We start from the raw sequence: 7,881 nt of genomic DNA, 5'->3' as shown, positions 1-7,881 counted from the left end.
TACAACGAGAGACACGATAAAGTGATTTTGCAGCATGACAATGCTCGACCCCATGTAATTGCGAAAGTGGTCAAGACATACTTGGAAACGTTGAAATGGGAAGTCCTACCCCACCCGCCGTATTCTCCAGACGTTGCTTCCTCTGACTATCACTTGTTTCGATCAATGGCACACGGCCTGGCTAACCAGCACTTCCGGTCTTATGAAGAAGTAAAAAATGGGATCGATTCGTGGATAGCCTCAAAAGATGATCAGTTTTTTCGACGCGGGATTCGTACGCTATCCGAAAGATGGGAGAAAGTAGTGGCCAGCGATGGACAATATTTTGAATCATAAATGTATAGTTTTTTACAATAAAGCCTCGAATTTCGGAAAAAAAAACGGCGGAAGTAAAATTGTACACCTAATATTAAAGTATTAAATTTATTGGTCTGAGATTTAATCATAAATATAAAATCTTTCTCGACGAGGTAAATCTGGGGGGAACAATTTTTGGGCCTTTTGAAAGAATGTCATTTAAGATTATTTTTGATTATCTTGTATACTTTGTGATTTATATTAAGATCACGTGCAATACAGCGATGCTAGTATGTGGATTTGCTACAGCATCTTACTTCAGCGATTATTTCTTCACCGGCGTTTTGTGAACGTGTTGACGCGTGGAGTGCCATATTGGCAAATTCGACAAAAGAATATACCGAATAACGCGTGTGATAGGTGCTGCTTATTAGGGAAACGATTAGCGTAAAGAACTGTCATCCTTTCATTTTTATGGCATAAATGAGCATATATTCGCTAACTCTTCATGATATAATGAGGCATCTTTTACTCACGTTTTCGTTACCAACAACTAGACGTTGTTTTTTGTTTGATTCACGTTATAGATACATGAGGATACAGAAGAACGTGGAATTAAATCGCGAATCAAACAAAAGATCGCATTCTTTTCCTCCTCATGCGTGAAAGAGTGTGTTTAAAAGACTAGGGTGGATATTTTGAACATCTTCTGTAAAAAAAAAATAAATAAATCTTATATAAATATTGTATAATAAAATATCAATAAATAATTTCCAATATTTTATAATATTTATAATAAATATTTATCTGTGTGTGTATGTGCGTGCATGCGGGCGTGCGTGCGTGTGTGCATGTGTGTGTGTGCATATGTGTGTGTGTGAGTGTGCGGGCAATCTAAGCTACAAAAATATTTACAAAGTATTCAAAACCAATGTTAAAAATATTGTTTAAATACTTTCTAATTAAAATATTGTATGCTGTTTGGGATTAACACTCTTAAAACATTCTGAATTTTCAAGATTAAGGCCTGAATATCGAATTAATTTTAGTAGCAATTTTTTTCAACCGGTTGTATTTATATCGAAATTATATCGTTTGTTGGCTGTCATCAATTAAATTACGATTATTTTATGCGTTTCAGATCACGCAAGTTTTTCAAGAAACTGATTCCAGAACGGAATATACAGTACGAAGTTGCAGTTGACACGCTTTTTCTCTTTCTTTTGATTCTGAAAATTCAATCGAAACTTCATCGTCGATAACGTACGAAAAGTAAATGAATAAAAAAAGAAAGATTGTTGTAAGATATTCATATATTTCATCACGTTACCGATAAACATTTTTCATATATATATATATATAAATATATATAATAACATACGAAATATATCTATATACATTATATGTTCTTTTTTTGTAAAATTACTGTTTGATACAAGATAACTAATAATAACAATGAGAAAATATAATAAGATAATTAAAAGGACAATTTTCGCATTGTTTCTTTTACAAAAAGTCAAGTTTAAAAAAAAATGAGAATGGATTACTCAGATATACAATTACATATAAAACATTATATAGTTATATTATATAGTTATATATGAGCAATTTTTCCACAAACTTGACTTTTCGTAACAGGAACAATTATCCTTTTTTAATTATTTTTATATTTTTTCATTATTACTATTTTTCTTGTATCAAACAATTTAATTTTACAAAAGAAAGAAGAACATATGGAAATATTTCTTATATAATTATATATATGTTTATATATATTTATATATATATATTTATATATATATATATATATATAAATATATATATATATGAAGTTTATGAATTATATATAATTATATATATATGAAGTTCTTATATGAAAAACATTTTATCGTATACATTTTATCGTAACTTATTAAAAAGTTTTTCATCTTTAATTATCGTTTCGGCTCCTCTTATAATGATCACAATGATTATTATTCTAGTCCATCATAATTGGAGTTCTCCCGATATTATTGGTATAAAAGGCGCCGACATTATCTACGCCTCGCAGTCGTTACCTATAAAACAGCGCGTGTCTCTGTAAAATCAGCTATGCAACTGTTATATTGCCTAGTATGTATCCGTAACACTCTGTACGTCCGAATCTGTTTGTATATGCTCGGATAATGTATCCCACAACAGGTTTATGCAATTTTCAAACTCTCGTAGTAATACAGTAGTTTTTGGTATATATTGCATTTCTCTGGAGGTTAAACTGTGGATATTTTCCGACACGATGAGAAATATTTTAATTGTTAATCAATTTCGCTCTATGCGGCTGTATAAATAGGCCCATTCGCGATATCTTTTTCAGTGTTTTGTGGAAAGAGAAAATATGCGGTTAGTGAGTCAGTCGCAGATGATCAAAGTATCGAATCTCGACGGCAAAGTACAAATCGATAAAGAGATGCGCAAGCATGGCATCATGCTATCGTCTTTTATACGCACTATCGTCTGTAGATCGTCTGTGGAAATTGCGGCAAGACGAACGTGCTGATAAGTCTGTTGGAAGGTTTGCACGACGTACGATTCGAGAACGTGTAACTCGAAGTCGTTGCAATAGCCGAAATATCGATACCTGACTAATTTGTTATCATCGATCAAGAAAATCGGCTATTTTACGTTCTCCAATAACAGCGATGTCATTTCACCGAGTAAGGCGTTTCTGAATTTCTTTATCTTTGATGACAAGTGATAAGCAGGATGTGATAAGAGAGTACTTTGCAATGAGCTGACACGCTGACATCGATTGCTTCTATCTCTGTAAAACGCAAAGATACGATAGATAGAATCACCTTATACGCCACAATGCAAATCTGTTGATTCTGTTCAAAAGATGGTACCAATCTGAAGTTCATGTACAACGAACGTGAATACCGATATGTCCAGGATTTCAGCGATTAGTGTCGTAAATGAGGAATCTCGTGTGACATTTCGTGTTGTCAATATCTTTGCTCGCCACTTCGCTCTGATTTCGCTTTCTTGTTTAACTTCTGCGTTCTCTTTTGTGAAAAGTGCTGCCTTATATTATTATTATGCGTTATAGTATAGTTATTGGTGCTTATTGCAATACCTCAGTTTTTATTTTGTTTTTACTTTTACTTTTAATGTTTTTTACTTTTAACGTTTTTGTGAATGGTCGGCGAGCAGAATGTATTTCTACGAGTGAATGACGCGATTATTTCTGCGTTTTCATTACTCTATTAGTGCGTTTGTTCTGTGTTAGTTGTGTGTTTTTCATACATTTTTGTAATATTTTATAACTGCGTAATAATTTCTATAATCACGTCATAATTTTATGTTCAAAGCCGTTATATTCGTTATTGTTATTGTTTATTCGTCATTTACTTCTGCTTTTATTTAAAGAACAGGCATAGTTATAAATAATTATTTTATTAAATTGCTGCGTGCCTTGTTGTGCGATTCTACGCGTCTTGTACTGTATCTAATTTCGTGCACTTTAGCATGAGTCGACGTGTACCAAATGTAAACATTTTATTTCACATAAGTGCCCTTACGCTTTCTGTGGTACTGACAATGATTTGCGCTCCTCCGATGATTGCGATCCTGTTCTTGCGACTGGGCCGTCGTTGCCTCTGCTTGGGGCTGATGCCTCCTTGACTGGTTACGTTTCACCGCCTTTTCTCTCATCTCTATCTGATGAGAATGACGGAATGCAGTGTCATTCTTCCCAGATGCCTTCTGATGTCTCATCGGCTCTTTCTGCAATTAAGTCTTCCTTGTCTACTTTAACCAAATCCATCTCTTCTTTGGAACACAGAATTGCTCGTATTGAGTCAAAACTTAGTCTTCTAGATCATCTCGAGCCTATTCTGGAGATTTAACTAGGATGATGGAGGTGCTACAGCGTCTCGGATGCTGAGGGTGCGACGAATAGATTGGCGGCGGCGACGGACAGCCTATTCGCCGATCTGGCCGATCTGCAAGGGAAATCATCCTTGAGGAGCTTAGCCTCGCTAAGCTGGAGGGGAAGATGCGTGCTGGCCCTGTGATTTCTACCGATGGTTCTCATGTCTTGCCGAATGGACTGTCTGCTAGTTTTAAGCGCATAATCAATGAGCAGATCTGATCATAAACTCACCATATTTGGTCTATCAAAAGTTCTTTCAGAAAACTGCATTGAAACTATAACAAAAATTTCATCCTCTCTTGATGTCTCGGTGTCTTTATCGGAAATTGCACGAGCCTTCAGGATTTCTGGCAGGAATTTGTCCTCGTGTCCACAAATTTACGACAATATGATCTGATCGTCAGGGCTCATCGGAGGGGTGGATTGAATGTATCTGATGCCTGCAGCTGGCCGGGAGTAGCCGCAGACTCGATTTGCGAGCAGGCTACAGTGGTGCACTTTTATTGAGGCTCGTCGCCTGGCAACGACGCATGGTGTTGGATGTGTTTAGATATGTAGGGAGATCACTTATTTTCGCGTCAAGAATAATTCGCCCTCGTATCGTTACACCTCCCCGGATTCACTTCTTTTCATCCTCAGATTCGTTTCACTCCGTCCGCTCTCTCTTATCCCGCTCTCCGCTTGCATCCGATGGAGATGGTTCTATGTGATTTCCTGCAGATTCATCTCAATTTTCGGGTGTTTCTCGCAAAGGCGCAACACTGCGTGTTGCGCACATTATCGCTTGTTCCATATGTTATGTTATCGCCTCTTACCGTTGGATATTCTGGGCGCCGGGGAGATTTGGTTGCGGAATTCGATCGAATCTGGATCCGTCGACATAAATAATTACTTATTCGCTCGGATAGATCCACAGGCCGCGGGGGCGATGCGATCAGTGTGAGTAACCATCCATGCGACGCTGACTATTCCGTGACCACATTGCCCTGGTCGTGTATCTGTCTTGTGTAACGTTCATGCAATCAAGCCTAAGGACATCGAGTATGAGCTGATAAATTAGTTCCCTTTATATGTGGCATCGCATGTTGATGAGATGGCCTCTTATTTTACGTAACCTCTCTTACTGCAATTTTTGATCGACTCGTCCCGATTATTTGTAGGCATGTTTCTCGTCTCCCCGCGTCATGGCTGAATGGTGCAGTGCAACGACTTATTGAGCCGAAGAGACATGCCCTTCTTTGATCCAGGTCTGTGATCTCAGTCTTCTGCGGCGATGCTACATTGGGAGTCGGTCGGTCAGATGCCTTGTGCGTTCGACTCGTGACCTACTGTTACGAGTTCGAGTTTGCCGGCGCTCATAGAGCTGACTTGCTCTGATAGGGTAGGAGGCAATCTAAATATTTGATTGTTTCAGCATCATCATGGGCAAGCCAATATCCAATATTAATCCTAATCCTAACCCCTATCCTTAGTCTTCCAGAGCATGCGTTTGGACGAGACGCAAATGAGTGAGATGAGATGAGCCTTCTCGTAGTTCCCCGTGGGCGCGAGACACCTCGAGGATCCGAGGCGTGTCGCGGCGAAACTGCTCACCCCTGTAGAAACGCTCTGTAGGCGCTGCTAGGTTTTTCCATCACCCTTCTCGGGGTTCGTTGGATGGTGGATAGTCTGTCGCATATACCTTTGGTATATAGATGAGGTGGCATGTTCGCCCCGTCTTTGGGACGGAGTCGACTTATATAACTAGCGGTATTATAAGGATTTGTGGAACGACATGAATATTGCTGTTCGTGAGAAAAAATCCTTCCTCTTTACCTCTCTTACAACTGATTCCTCGCTCCAATTCTGGAAAAATCTCCGTGCTCTTGGTGGTGCACAATCCTCTTCTGCTTCTATGATTCTGCACTTCAGAAATCTTTTTCTCTTGAATAATCATTTTCTTGATACTCTACCTTCTTCGTCTTATTCCTTTAACTTTTTTACTCATTCACCTTCTTTCTTCCTCTCCTCATGTTTCTTCGACCTTCAATTTTGCTCCAATCACTCTTAGTGATCTATCTTTACAATATTTTTAAGCGCATTCACCTGACTTCCGCTGGGCCTCTTGATCTGTCCAATCGTATGCTTCTACTGTGCTTTCCTCAATGTCTTGATTCCCATCTCTATATGTTAAATTTCTCCCTCTCTCACAGTATCTTTCTCTCCTCCTGGGAACACTCAATTGTTTTTCCCATTCCTAAAACTAATAATTCCTCTTCTCTTTCATCTTTTCGCCCTAACTCGTTCCCTTCTTTCCTCTCAAAGTTGCTTGAATATATCTGCTTCTCACAGATTATTGTCTCCCATCTTAATATCCTTCCTTCCTGTCAGTCTGGTTTTCGTCAATCTCACAGCACGACGGAATTGCTTCATATCGTGCTTCATAATTTCAACAATTATCATTTTATTTCCATCGTGCTGGTTCCATGATTTCCATCCATTGCGCTGGACTTCACAAAGGCTTTCGATACTATCAATCATCTACTTTTAGTTAAAAATCGTATCGAAACAGTTAACTGAAGACAGTTAACTGAAGTCTGTGATCTTTCCCATCCTCTCGCTAATCCGCCCGTTCCTTACAAATCGCACGCAAGTCCTATATAAGTCGTATATAATTCTTTTCCTCTTTTTTCATCTACTCGTTCTCTCTGTTTCCCAGAGTCCCCCAGAGTTCTCGGACTTTTACTCTTTAATATTTTTGTCTCTGATTTGTCTAATGTTTTTCTGTCCTCTTCATGTATGCAGGTAACATAATTTTTCTCAAATCCTTTCATCCAAACATCATTTGATGTTTTAGCAATCTGCTTTGAATACAAACTTAAAATCTATCGCCGAATGATCCACTAATAATGTGTATTTAAATCTTTCTAAATCATCCTTGCTAATTGTTGGTTCCTCAACATTATTATATCGTATTCAGTTCTTCGACATTTCTCTTAATTCTATTCCAATTCCTCGCTCCTCGTCTAATAAGATTTTTGTGTGTACATTAACTCTTCATTGTCACACGTGGCGTCGGGCTGCTCTTCTTTATCCCCTTCGCCACATCCTTTCCTGCTCTCAAAAACTCCTCACTTTTCAGTTATTTCTCTATTTGATTACGCTGATGTCGCCTACATTCCTACTCTGCCAACATCTGCTAAATCGTGTACAGCGTATCCAAAATTCTTGTCTCCGTTTCTCCTATTGTGTTCGTAACTACGACTACATGTCTCTATATTATCAGAAATCTGGCTGGCTTAAAATTTGGCAACGTTTTATTCTCCACCTATGCTGTCTTGTATTTTCCTTCCTTTGCTCCAATACTCTTCTATATCTGCGATGTTTCCTTCCAATTGAACTTTGAACATTATTCCTCTTTCAATCTTCTTGTTACCAAACAAGATACCAAGATTACTTATCCTTTCCAATGTATCAGTCCACTAAGTTTCGTGTTGCTTTCTCCTACACCTCTGTTAAACATTTTAATTCCCATCCTAATTCAATAAAAATCTCTCCCTCTCTATTCTCCTTTCGTTCCGTTGCCTCGCGTTTCATTGCGTCACTCAATATTCAAACAATACTGACGTAATTGGAGTGTTTGCGCGTGCGTGCGTGTGTGTGTGTGTGTGTGTGTGTGTGTGTGTGTGTGTGTG

This window comes from Atta cephalotes, assembly GCF_000143395.1.
Source record: "Atta cephalotes unplaced genomic scaffold scaffold00064, whole genome shotgun sequence".
Taxonomy (NCBI): Eukaryota; Metazoa; Arthropoda; class Insecta; order Hymenoptera; family Formicidae; genus Atta; species Atta cephalotes.
The sequence above is the reverse complement of the archived record's forward strand: the minus strand, read 5'-3'. Positions refer to the sequence as shown.